At 50.4% G+C, this 13565-nt stretch overlaps 1 non-coding gene across 1 annotated transcript; it reads left to right on the forward strand.

Annotated features, from left to right (window-relative positions):
- The first annotated feature begins 12011 nt into the window (after nucleotides 1-12011).
- TRNAT-UGU (transfer RNA threonine (anticodon UGU)) lies at nucleotides 12012-12084 on the forward strand. The gene has a single exon. It is a non-coding gene; the product is annotated as a tRNA-Thr (tRNA).
- Nucleotides 12085-13565: the final 1481 nt, after the last annotated feature.

A 13565-nucleotide genomic window follows, 5' to 3' on the forward strand; every position in this document is an offset into this window, starting at 1 on the left:
GGTTGGTGGCTCCTGTCTTTCCTCACCCTGGAGTAAACTCAGCTTTTTAATCCATCCTTGATGTTTCAAGGAATAACAACAGATGACCAAAGAAAGAGGTGGACAGGGTGGGTCTCACGGGAGGGGTAGAGAGGTCTGGGCGGTGGGCAGGTCAGGTCAGGGGAGGGGGCAGAGAGATGTGGGCGGTGGGCAGGGCAGGTCTCAGGGGAGGGGTCAAAGAGGTGCAAGTGTTGGGCAGGGCTGGTCTTAGGGAAGGGGGCAGAGAGGTGTGGGCGATGGGTAGGGTGAGTCTCAGAGGAGGGGCAGAGAGGTGTGGGCAGGGCAGGTCTCAAGGGAGGGGGCAGAGAGGTGTGGGTGATGAGCAGGGTGAGTCTTGGGGGAGGGGACAGAGAGGTGTGGGCAGGGGGGTCTCACGGGAGGGCTCAGAGAGGTGTGGGTGATGGGTAGTGTTACCGAAATGTCGGGTCCGCCTAGCTGAGAGCCAATGACAGCCAGACAGGGATAAGGAAAATATGCTTTATTCTGCAGAAGAAAGGAGAGCCCTGTACCGTGGTACAAAACACTCTGCTCAATACAAAAATCAAGAATCTTTTATACACACTCACACACAGGCCTCGGTCGTGCTAGCATTTGATTGGTGGTTAACAAACCCTGCACTTCTGCAATCTGCTCAGCAAAAACCAGCCAAGAACCAGCTTTATCTGCCAGAAAACTGATAAGGGAAGACAGTTCATAAGTTCAGGGTATTGTGTCCGTGAGGCTTCTGTTTCTCCCTACTGGCTGCTTGTAAGCTGTTAAGGGGGCTACCAGTGACTTTCACAGTAGAGTGAGTCTCAGGGGAGGGGGTAGAGAGGTGTGGGCAGGGTGAGTCTCAGGGGAGGGGGCAGAGAGGTGTTGGCAGGGTGGGTCTCAGGGGAGCGGTCAGAGAGGTGTGGGCGATGGGCAGGGTGAGTCTCGGGGGAGGGGGCAGAGAGGTGTTGTCATGGTACAATTCCCCACTCTGAACCTTAGCGTCCAAAAGATGGGGTACCAGCATGAATTCCTCTAAGCTTAATTACCAGCTTAGAACCTGTAGCGCTGCCACCAACCAGGAATTCCAGTGCCTGGTACACTCTGGTCCCCCCAAAACCTTGCCCGGGGACCCCCAAGACCCAGACCCTCTGGATCTTAATACAAGAAAAGTAAACCCTTTCCCTCACCGTTGCCTCTCCCAGGCTTCCCCTCCCTGGGTTACCCTGGAAGATCACTGTGATTCAAACTCCTTGAATCTTAAAACAGAGAAGACAACTCACCTTTCCCCCTCCTTCTCTCTTTCCCTCCCAGACTCTTCCTGAGAGAAAGTAATCCTAACACAGAGAGAAATCAGCCTCTCTCTCCCTCTTCCCTCCTTTCTCCTCACCAATTCCCTGGTGAATCCAGACCCCGTCCCCTGGGGTCTCACCAGTATAAAAAAAACCAATCAGGTTCTTAAACAAGAAAAGCTTTTAATTAAAGAGAGAAAAACAGTAAAAATTATCTTTGTAAATGTAAAATGGAATAAGTACAGGGTCTTTCAGCTATAGACACTGGGAATACCCTCCCAGCCTAAGTATACAAGTACAAATTAGAATCTTTTCAGCAAAATACCAATTTGAACTCCTTTCAGCCAAATACACATTTGAACTCCTTCCAACCAAATACACATTTGCAAATAAAGAAAACAACCATAAACCTAACTCACTTTATCTACCTAGTACTCACTAGTCTGAACTTATAAGAGCCTGTATTGGAGAGAAACCTGGTTGCACATCTGCTCCCTCTGAGCCCCCAGAGTGAACAACAACCAAAATCTAACAGCACACATAAAACTTCCCTCCCTCAAGATTTGAAAGTATCCTGTTCTCTGATTGGTCCTCTGGTCAGGTGACAGCCAGGCTTACTGAACTTGTTAACCCTTTACAGTTACAGAGATATAAAGTACTTCTGTGCTATTAACTTTTCTTATTTGTTTATGACAGGTGTTATCAGGGGAGGACTCAGAGAGGTGTGAGCGCTGGGCAGGGCAGGTCTCAGGGGAGAGGGCAGAGATGTGCAAGCGGTGGGCAGGGTGAGTCTCAGGGAGGGGTGCAGAGAGGTGTGGGCAGCAGGCAGATCTTGGGGTAAGGGGTGGAGAGGCACGAGGAGGCCTTGGGGGAGGAGAGGAGCGAGTGAAAGGTGGACCAGCAGGCCTCAGCCAAAGAGGAAGAGCAGGGGTGGGAAATGGCCAAATAGGAGTGAGGGCAGAGCACAGGTGGGGCCTCAGAGGGAGGAGAATGAGGGAAGGGGGTGAAGTGGGCGGACAGCACCACGGTCTGGGCAGAGCCACCTACAGGATTCAGGGGGCCTGGGGCAAAGCAATTTCGAGGCCCCTTCCATAAAAAAAAGTTGCAATACAATAGAATACTATATTCTCATGGGGGCCCCTGCAGGGCCTGGGGCAAATTGCCCCACCTGCCTCCCTTCTGAGCGGCCCTACCCTCAGCCTCTTCTTGTAAGTCCTCTGCCCCCTAATCATTTTTCTTTCCCTCCCCTAGACTCTCTCCAATTTGTTTCTGTAGTGGGGGGGGGGAGGAACTGGACGCAATGCTCCAGATGTGGCCTCACCAGTGCTGAATAGAGGGGAATAATCACTTCCCTCGATCTGCTGGCAACGCACCTAGTAATCCAGCCCAATATAACCAGTTACCCATATTGAATACAGACACAGCAATGTTTGATAAATTGGTTCCTGTCCATTCAGGAGGTTATTTCCCACCTATTTATAAATAATGAAGATGCTCTAAGCGGAGGGGAGAGAGCTGTCCCGTCCGTGCAGTTAACCCATCTCCCCAAGAGGTGGTAGCTCTGTCAGTGGGGGAAGCTATGCTGGTGTGTGTGCAAGCTGTGGTGTCTACACATGTATATAAAGTTTAATCAAACCCCATTTTTAAAACCCCGGTGGTGTGGGAATAGAAAAGGAGCTCTCTGAGGCAGACTCCGTCCTTCAAAATCCTTAAAATCACTGACTTGCATATGCAAATGTTATGGGGGTATAGCTCAGTGGTACAGTGTTTGACTGCAAGTCAAGCAGCCCTTGGTTCAAACCCAAGTGCTCTCTCACAAACCTGTTCATTCAGTAAAAATAATTCCATTTCTAGTGTGTTCAGCAGCTCCACTAAACAGCAATCCCTGAACTGAATGGGCTCTCTCAATGTTTTCCTGTGCAAATGCATAAAAACCTACCAAACATGTCCCTCTGCTGAAATCACTTCCAACCCTCTAAGTGTCTAGGTTTGTTTTCATCAATTAAACAAAGGCACATGAAGACACATTTGCAGGTCCTTGGCCTCCATGGGCTACGATGTGCAGAAGAACAAGAACCACACCCACTTGGGAGGAATGGACTAGTCTGTATTACATTTGGAAAGTAAGTTGCCATTGGGACTGAAAACTCTACTGGAGGTGGACAGGAACCTCCTAGAAAAATAAAATAGCCAAGATTTACCAAACGCCCTGTTACACATTCACACCCCTCTTTGCGCACACAGTATCAATTGGGGCTCTAATAAATGGCAGCCTTCCTTTAACACAGATCATTGTTCCTTGTGACTTTCAGATGCATTCAAATGGCAGCTGTTTACAGGTCATGGGCTGCTAGTTCATGAGCAGGAGCAGAGTCTCTGTAAGTTTACCAACCATAGAGCTCATGATGTCTGCATCTAAGTAGGTGCAGAGTTATTTCAATGGCTCCTACACTGACATCTGCTGCCCCTTCTGGCTGGTTAATTACACTATTTGGAACCTGCTCCTAAAATTACACCCTTCCTGGGAGAGTCAAAACTGCCCAAGGAAACCCCATTGGGTTTCAAGTGCAGCATAAGCAGGGAGGTGAAGGGCCAGCACAGGGGTTTCAGAGCTTCTCCTTTGGCAAAGGGAGCAGCGTCATGGGGGCTAGTAGTCATGACTGTAGGGTTCTATTCCTGGCTGTGGGAGGAAAGGGGTGTCTAGTGGATTAGAAGTGGGGGCTGAAAAAACATCACCATTTCAGCTTCAATGCTCATTGAACAAGAACACGGCTTCTCATCTCTTAGGTTTCAGAGGAGCAGCCATGTCAGTTTGTATCTTCAATAAGAACAGGAGTACATGTGGCACCCTAGAGACTAACAAATTTCTTAGGTTCTGTTGCCATCATGTGGCCATTTCATTTCACTTCTTATTGTTAAAAGGTTTAGGTACTTTGCAGAGAAACATCATTTCCTTGGGAGAGACTGAGAAGTGGAAGCTGCATTGATTTAATCCTCTGAAAATTAGATAAGGATTAAAATATTCCCCAGACAGCTCAGTCCCAACTGTTCTCCCTCACTGCTGCCAGTGAAGCTCAGTTCTGTCCCACAGCCCCAAGAACTGCTGGGTGCAAGTCCTGGGTCTGATGTGAAGTAAGAAAAAGAAGATAATGGATATACCCTATCTTCTAGAACTGGAAGGGACCATTAAGTCCAGCCCCCTGCCTTCACTAGCAGGACTGAGCACAGATTTTGCTCCAGATTTCTAAGTGGTCCCCTCAAGGATTGAACTCACAGCCCTGTATTTACTAAATTAAGGCACAAACCACTGAGGTATCCCTCCCCTAAGTAACACAACCGTGACTCTGCCTGCCTAGCAGGGCCGGCGTTAGGCCGATTTACCCAATTCCCCAAAATTGGGCCCCACACCTGAGGGGGCCCCCCACGGCAGCGTCTCCTGGAAGCAAAGCTCTGCGTCTCCTGGAAGCAGCAGCTCTTGTTGCTAAGCAACGAGAGATGCTGGCCGGCAGAGGGCTGAGGCAGAGGCAGCCGCGTGGGTGTTGCAGGTCGGGGGGGGAAGCGGGGAGAAGGCACATGTGCTTTGCAGCCTCCCCTCCCTTCTCCCCAGCACTCACCTGGAGGAGACTCCGAGGGAGACAGGAATCTCTGCAGTGGATCTCAGTCACCTGAGCAGCTGCTAGGGCTCCCAGTGGTGAGTGTCTGACCCTGTGACTCCCCGCAGGTTTGTAAGATTGGGTTGGTGTTGTGGTTTTCGGGCTGTTGCTGTTTGAGGGTGAGTTTGTGCCTGCCTGTGTCTGTTTCAGAACTAAAGTCGGGATCATGTCATGGAACCCAGGAAAAAAGCCCCCAGCTGATACTTAGTGCTGTGAACTCCAGGTGAGAGGGAGAGGGAGGGTTGGAGGAGGAAATCAAATACATCAAGAGGGGAGAATGCGAAAGGTCTGCAACATGGCATGGCAGGCTGAGACTTTTATCAAACCCCCCCACAGCAGAAGGGGAAACTGAGGCATGGAGTGACCTGATTCTGTCTCCAAATTACTTTGCAAAGGAAGGGGACTGGGGCTCCTATCCAAACCAGTTCCCTTCCCATCAACTCTGCTTTCCCTGCTGCAAGACCGCTGTAGGGGCTGAATATTTCCATTAAACTATGGCTCCTGCATTTGCCCTGCAACAATAAAATAGACCAGCTTTGGGGCGGGGTGAATAGCCCCCTACCAAAACTGTGTGGATATTAAGGTTTGGGGGGGCATGATAATATTCTAGATCAATCAAATGCCCAACTTAGCTTTCTAGCCATCCAGCAGCTCTAGGGCAGGGAAGGAAGGTGCTCTTGGTGCAGAGTGGTTGCAAAACAAGGGTGAATTTAGCGGGGGCTGGGAGGTCTGCTTGAAATCCCACCCGATGCAGCCACACAGAATCACTGGCAGCGCTGGGAGAGGCCAGGAGTGGAAGCAGGTGGCCTGGGGTTGGGGGGACATTTGCCCTCAGTCCTGGGCTCTGGGATGGACTAGGCTGGGTGGTGGGTTCAGTCTAATCTTCCAGCCTTTTGCTCTTACTGGGGTTTGTGGTTTTCATCTGGCTCCTCCGAAAAGATCAAACAAGCTCAGTAGAAAAGGGGAGTGAGAGAGGCAGGAAGGAGTTTGTAAGGGGTTTAAGTGACTGATCAGTGAAAGAGTAAAACCAGAGTTTGACTGGGTTTCCCCCCAGCCACCACTCCTGCAAACACTGGGCAAGGGGCAGCTCCATCCTCCACTGAGGCTATAGTGAGGGGCATTAGGGGAGGAAGGAAGCCACATGGCAGTCCCTTCCCCCCAGCACCTGCCTCCAGCCCCCAAACTCTGCCCCAAAGCCTGCACCCACCCCTCCGCACTCCCTCCCAAAGCCTGCACCCCTCCACCCTTCCTGCACCCCACCCCATGCCCCAGTCCGGAGCCTTCACCCAGCACCCAAACTCCGTCCCACTCAGCCCTGGGCAAAGCTCCTTGGTCTGGCTCCCAGACCCTCTCCAAGGGTTGCAGCTGTCTTGAGGTGCCTGCCTTCCACACCTTCCTCAGTCACACCTCATTCATTCAATAGGGTAATTGATTACAAAGTGGCAGAAAGATCTTACTCTACTTCTAACAAAAAGACATTTTTCTTTTACCTTAATTGTACTACCTTAGGGGCCGCTATAACATATTACCAAGGTTCAATACAAAGTCATGTAAAAGTTATACAAAAATGCATAATACAGAGATTTATCTACAACTGCATTGGTTGACAGCTGTGTGCAGTAATATAGTGATCCCTAGGTCTTTGAATGAGGCTATATCCCTGGGGCGGTGTGCAGTAGCAAGTCAGGGGCAAGCGGGTGGGCAAGCGGCAGGTGGGCAAAGAGGCAAGCAGTGAACCAGCAGGGGTTCTAGGGCAGGCATAGGGGTTGCTGGCAGGGGAGGGAGAAAGTGAAAGGAGGCAAGTGGTGGGTGGGGGACTGACTAGGAGGGATGCAGCAAGTCAGCAGAGGACTAGGGGGTGAAGAGGAGTGTGATGGTGGGGCTGAGGGGGTGGGTCCTATTTTACTGCTGTGATCTGGTCACCCTATGTGTGCCAGGTTTCAGAGTAGCAGCCGTGTTAGTCTGTATCTGCAAAAAGAACAGGAGTAATTGTGGCACCTTAGAGAGTAACAAATTTATTTCAACATAAACTTTCATGGGCTATAGCCCACTTCTTCAGATGAATAGAATGGAATACTTCTTTTTGCCTATGTGTGCCGTTTCCCCACCCCCCCACGCCTTCCTCTTTGGTCCACAGCTGTTTTGACAGGGTGGCGCTGAGGAAGAAGGGTTTGTTTCTGTGAGGTGGGCAGCGCTGGGGGGAGCAGTGTTTCCACGAGACCAGGCGGTGCTGGGGGGAAGGAGGGGTCATAAAATAAACATTATTGAAGAACATCAGTTGTACAACTATCAAAACATAAATTATTTTCCTAATATGAAAATGAAAATCTATAATTAATATTCTTTTAGAATGTGGGGACTTCTATCAATATGGGCAAGAGATGAAGAGATATTGGTAGAAAGTACCCAAGTGGGATTAAGAAAACAGCCATATACAATATGATGTAATGTATGTAATATATAATTTTGTTATTATGTATATAGTCATGGAAAGTAAATAATACATGTAAATAATGCATGGAAGAAATGAAAGATGGTTTTTTTAAGTGTTTTGTTTTGTTTTTTTGTCAGTCATCCCTGCCGGGGCCCCGTCGAAACTGTTCGAATTGGGCCCTGCACTTCCTAAAGCCAGCCCTGCTGCCTAGACTTTTCAGTAGATAAATTGAAACACACCGTGCTTGAGGAAGGAGATACAGATGTGTTGTTTGATTGTTTTTCTCATGTTAAATGTACTTGATCATTTCCATGGCAAAAATATTTGTGCGAGACCATGAAAAAAGGAAGAAACCATGAAAATACCCATGGGAGAAAGGGGTTTTCTGAGAGCCAGGGTAGATATGGAGATTTTTATGAAAGAGGAGAGGCCAAAGTAGGGCCTTTAGCTGAAGCAAAGGAGGAGGTTTTTGTGCAGTTTCATTTTAGCCAGCCTCATATCCTGTAGGCCCTACTCCCCCATCCCACCAACATCTAACCTAGCGCCTCCCCACTGGCAAAGCCACCTCTGACTCCTGAGACAGCCCTACTGGACTGGCCCTCCAGATCCCCCAGTACTCTCTCTCCTAGCTGAATCCTCTGGCAGCCAGAGCTCTCCGCAGAACTGCCGTGGATGCTCCCCTGGATTTCTGATCAAGGATGGCTACCGGCTTCTCCTGAGAATGCAGCTGAGAAATGACTCACTCTTCTCTAGATTCTCACCTGTAGGCTCTGAGAAGCAGGATGGGGCCTGTATGATAAAGTCCATGTAACATTCCCCTCTCATCCCAGGCCTGGTATGTCACCAGTAGCCTGCTGTCCCTGGGTAGCAGCCAAGGATGTTTCCCACCGTTCAGGAGACCCCAGCCTGGGACTAAAGTCAGCTTCAGGCTTCTCCTCTCTCCCTTCTTGGAATCAAGTTCATGTTTTTACCAAGAGTTAAAGCAGCCCGAACCCCCAGAGTCTGGATCAATGATCTCTCCCCTCTTTCTTTATGCCTCTGTTGTTATTTCATGGAATTTCTGGGATGGAGAAAAAATTGAGTTCACTCCAGGTGGAGAGTAAAAGAAACCTGAAAATCTCAGGCCCCAACACCTGCTACCAGGATCACTGAGGTGCTGAGAATCTGCATGGGAAAGGGACTGTGTGAATAGTCAAGGTGGGGAGTGAATAACAATTTACAACTAGATCCACCTCATTAAGCACCAACACAGGCTAACCCTGCTGCAGATAGAAGGGAAACTCGGAGTGATTCTTTGCTGTTCAACCATGGAAACACTGACACAATTGCACCACAATGAATATGCTGGGGAAAGTTGGACTTCACAGGCAGGTGGAAATATTAAATCTTAGAAATAGCTGGAGCCTCCATCTCATCATTTCTGCCACCAGGGTCAGGGATTGAGCTGTTCACAGAGCCTCACCACCATCATGCCTTTCCAGCAGGAGATGGCAGCACCACCCATTCAATGCAGAGGAGAGGGCTGAGTGTATCTCTGCACCCTGAGTCCAGGGCACAAACTCTCTGTGCCCCACAGATAGAATCTGGCCCTGCTGCAAAGTGACCTCTATGAACAATTAACCTCCAGAACAGCAGGACTGGACCTCAGAGAGGGGAATGGGTTTCTTGTGAAGCTTATAGGTCACTGGATGTACTGGGAACAGGAGGGCTCTGAGTGTAACCCATAGCCCATACAGCCCAACTGAGGATGTAGCTCAGTGGTAGAGTGTCTGCTTTGCACGTATGAGGCCCTGGGTTCAATCTCCAGGTTGATCCTTTTCACCCTGCTGGTTTGCTCATGCCCAGAGAGGATGTGGCCCACCAGTCTCCCTGCAGGAGTTTCAATCCTGCTCAACAAGGGGCAAGTGCCAATTGCATGGAAGGTCGGGGCGGGGGCAGTTTCTGTTCCTAAGTTACCTCAGTATATGTAAGATTCCCACCCGCTGTGCTGCTTGGGACAATGGTAGATGAGAAGGGCGAATCCTCCAGCACTGGAGGGAAAGGTCCCATCTGCACGGAGTGAGAGGCAAGGAAAGAAAGGAGCAGTCAGTGCTCAGAGAGGAGAGAGGTCAGTGATTTACACCCACCAGGGGACACTGTTTTTTTGAGTATCACAGGGGCAGCTGTGTTACTCAGGATCTCTAAAAAGCAACAAAAGTCCTGTTCCACCTTATAGACTAACAGACATATAGGAGCATAAGTTTTCGTGGGTGAATCCCCACTTCGTCTGGTGAATGGAGTGGGAATTCTGTGCCTGGCTAGCCAACTACAAAAGCAATTTCTCCTCCCTTGGTGTTCACATCTCAGCTGCTAGAAGAGGGCCTCATCCTTCCTGATTGAACTAACCTCCTTATCTCTAGACTGATTCTTACCTGCATATTTATACCTGCCCCTGGAAATTTCCACTACATATCTGATGAAGTGGGTATTCACCCATGAAAGCTTATTCTCCAATATGTCTGTTACTCTGTAAGGTGCCACAGGACTCTTTCTTTTTGAGGTGAGTGCAGCTGGCTTAGGATGGTGCTGACAATGGATAGAGAAAAGGTTGGAGTCAATGACAGACAAGACCACAGAAGGCGAAGGGGAATGGCAGCCCCACAGAAGGTCCTGGGTGCTCAGATGCCCCAGTTATTGCACCCTGGCCTGTCACAGAGAGAGAAAAGACCCAGCAGGACCCAGCCCCCCTACAGTGATCCCATGGACAAGAACCTGGTTGGGAGTGGGGTGAAGGCTCCCTCTGGGCAAAGGAGAGCTGAAATTCCTGAGTGTCCTGGAATTTAAGCAATGGAAACTTCAAACCATGCACGAGTCTGGGCTGAGGTGCATCAGCAGAAGGTTGGGCTGGACATGGGAGGCAGGTTTGTGTAATTTTTGGTGGTGCCCAGACTGGGACTAAGTCCTGTCCCACACACACCTGACTAAGGCTCTAGGGGGGAGTTTGGATGAGGGAGGGAGAGAGAATTTGGGTGCAGGTTCTGGGCTCAGTCACGGGGTTGGGGTGCAGGAGGGTGTGGAAGGGCAGGGTGCTGGAGAAAGTTTGGGTGTGGGTTTGAGGTCTGGGTTGGGGCAAGGAGTTGGGGGTGCAGGAGATGGTGAGGGGTGAAACATTTACCTCGGGCATCTCCCAAAAGCAACCTGCACCCCACCCCCGTCTGGCAGCAGCCCCTAGGCGGCAGGGCTAGGGGGTCTAAGGGCACCGCTGCCTGCAGACTCCAACCCCACAGCTTCCATTGCCACAGTTGGCAGAGTTGGCACTCAGGGAGGGAGCAGCATGTAGAGACCCTCCCCCGACCCCAGGGGCCGCAGGGATGTGCCAGGCGTTTCCGGGAGTGGTGTGCCACATGGAGCAAGTGCGGGCAGGAAAGTGCCTTAGTCCCCTTGTACTGCTGGCAGTGGTGAGGGGGGCCCCGGGCCCTTTTAAATTGCCCAGGGGCAGCAGGCAGGACCAGAGGGACACTCCCAAGGGCGTAACGTTGCTTTGCACAATGATAAATCTTGGAACAGAATAGAAATGAAATGGCAGCAGAACCTAAGGAATTAAAAGCCTCTGGATTCTTGTGTGTGCACTGACTCCAAATGGAAACTGTAATTTGACTCGCTTTGTGTCTGTGACTGGTAAAATATCAAGGGAAAATCATTCCAGTGATTGTGACCCTGGGTTTGAGGAGGCTTTGGTCTTAATAAAATGCAACTAGCATGTTACACTTATGTCTTTAAAGGTGGCTTCCCCAAGCAATCCCAAGTTGTTCTTCTCACAGTTGGCTGATGGGGGGCAGCAGGGGATCTCCCCAATCTGGGGGAATCTCTCTGGGCCCCACTGTTAGCTCTCCATCCTTTCTCCCCCTAACCACGCCCACCCCTCCCCTCCCCAGTATCAATGTTTTAGAGCGACCCCTCCCTCCCTTTATGGGATACAGACTCTGTGACAGAGACTGACTGGGGCTCCTCTCTGCATGGCCCCAATGGGGAAGGAAAGAGACTGGACGTGCGGGAGAAGACAGGCAGAAGGAGTCAAATGGGGCTAACCCAGAATAGAGGAGATTTTCTTCCTGTTAAAATGTACTGGAGTCTCATGGCTGAAAAGCCGCATCTTGAGTTAGGTTTGATGCATCAGCCTTACAATCGCAAGGCAAAGGTGTGACCCACAAAGACTGATAACTGCCTGCTTCCCAGCTTTGTCTAAGAAACACCTGCACTGGTGCAACTGGTTAGTGCAGAGGGGGATACTTCTGGGGTTATGAATTCAACCCTTATCTGGAGCACTGGTTTCTATTCCTTGTGCAGTTTCCCCAGCTCGCTTTGCTTAATTCATCTGGAAAGTGCCCTACTAGGAAAAGGAAAGTAAGTTCTAAAATGTAGAAGTAAGTGCACAGCTTGGAAACATCCCCCCTGTGCTGCCATTAGTTTCAGCAGTTTGTCCACTGGTAGCATGAGTTGATTTCTTTGCTGCTGTGAAAGCTGCCAGGAAAAGTTTCTGGTCACCAGAGCCCCCTGCTTCTTCCAGCACATCTCTGGCTCCTTCCCTGCCCCAGTCACTGCTGTAGGAGGGTCCTATATACACTGAGCCTAAAGCTTTTCCAAGCCTTCTTAGCGCAGTTGGCAGTGTGTCAGTCTTGTAATCTGAAGGTCCTGAGTTAAAACCTCAGAGAAAGCATTGGGTTTTGCTCCCTGCTTCAGATTTTCTACAGGAAATCAGAGAAAAGAAACTAGAGGAGAGTGGTTTCTAGACACCTTCCCACCCATCTAACACACACACACACACACACACACACAGACTTTTCTAAGGCATTATCTTTTCCTTCTCTACGGAGCTTGTATTCTTCACAGAGCAAAATAAAACAAAAACATGCAAGTCCAAGCCTAATACAGTATGAAACTCAATACAGATCAAATCTCACCCTCAGAGATCTTCCAATAAGCTTCTTTTGCAGACTAGACTTATTTCTTGACTGGCCCAATCTTTTCACCTGGTATAGTCCTTGTTCCAACTCAGGTGGTAGCTAGGGGATGTCTCGTGACTGCAGCCACCTTTCTTCTGTTCCACCCCCTTATACAGCTTTGGTACAAGGCAGGAATCTTTTGTCTCTCTCCTAGGGAAGAGCCCCAGGTTTAAGATGGATTCCTGTACCAGGTGACATGGTCACATGTCCTAGGAGACCCCAAGCCTTCATTCTTCCTGGCCTGACTCACAGACGGTGCAGGACAGAGCCATCTCCAGTCAATTGTCCTGGTTAATGGGAGCCATAAAGAATGAGCTGAGGAAACAGCCTTGGCATCAGCAGGGGAAAGCTAGAGGATCTTGGCCAGTCACCTTTTGAAGCCTTGTGGCTTGGCTTCCTCTGCCCTGGAGGTTGGCCTGCAGAGGTCGTCTCTTCCTGCTGGCCTCCTTTCTGTGACTTGCCAAAGGAGGAAATGAGGCAGGAATGGGGCAAAAGAGGAAAGTCGAGCTGAGGAAGGCAGGGCAGAAGCTAAGCGCCTCAGTGCGTCTAAGTGGGGTTAGTAGATTGTCACCATTCGTTCTGCAAAGCCTGGGGAGGTGCGGTTGGCTACTGGGAGGTAGAATCCTGTGCCTGCCTCTTGGCTTCCCAGGGATGGCTACTTGCATCCCAGGAGAAGAAGGATGGTTCTGGGTGAAAGCAAAGCTATGGGAGGAAATTTGGGTGCGGGGTGCTGGCTCTGCGCTGGAGGAAGGGATTGGGGTTCAGGAGGGGTGGCGCTTACCCCGGACAGTGCAGCTCCCAAAGTGACCAATACACACAGCCCTGCATCAGCAGCTCCTAGGTGGGCCATGACAGGGGATCTCCGTGAGCCGCTGCTTGCAGGCGCTGCCCTCAGAGCTCCCATTAGCTGCAAATCCTGGCCAATGGGAGCTGCAGAGTCGGTACTCAGGGCAGGGGCAATGAATGGAGACACTCCCCCAGCCCCAGGGGATGCCGGGACATGCCGGCCATTTCTGGGAGTGACACGGAGGGACGGAGGCAGAGTGGGCAGGGAGCCACCTCACTGCTGCTGGCACATCTCTGCACACCCATTGGGGGAGGGGAGCAGAGGTCGTCCATGTGCTGCCTGAGGTAGGGGCAGTGCACAGAGCTGCATCCCCTCCTGGGTCTATAACAGGAGGGGAGGGGGGTCTTT

Source organism: Gopherus flavomarginatus, chromosome 4, assembly GCF_025201925.1.
Source record: "Gopherus flavomarginatus isolate rGopFla2 chromosome 4, rGopFla2.mat.asm, whole genome shotgun sequence".
Classification (NCBI taxonomy): Eukaryota; Metazoa; Chordata; order Testudines; family Testudinidae; genus Gopherus; species Gopherus flavomarginatus.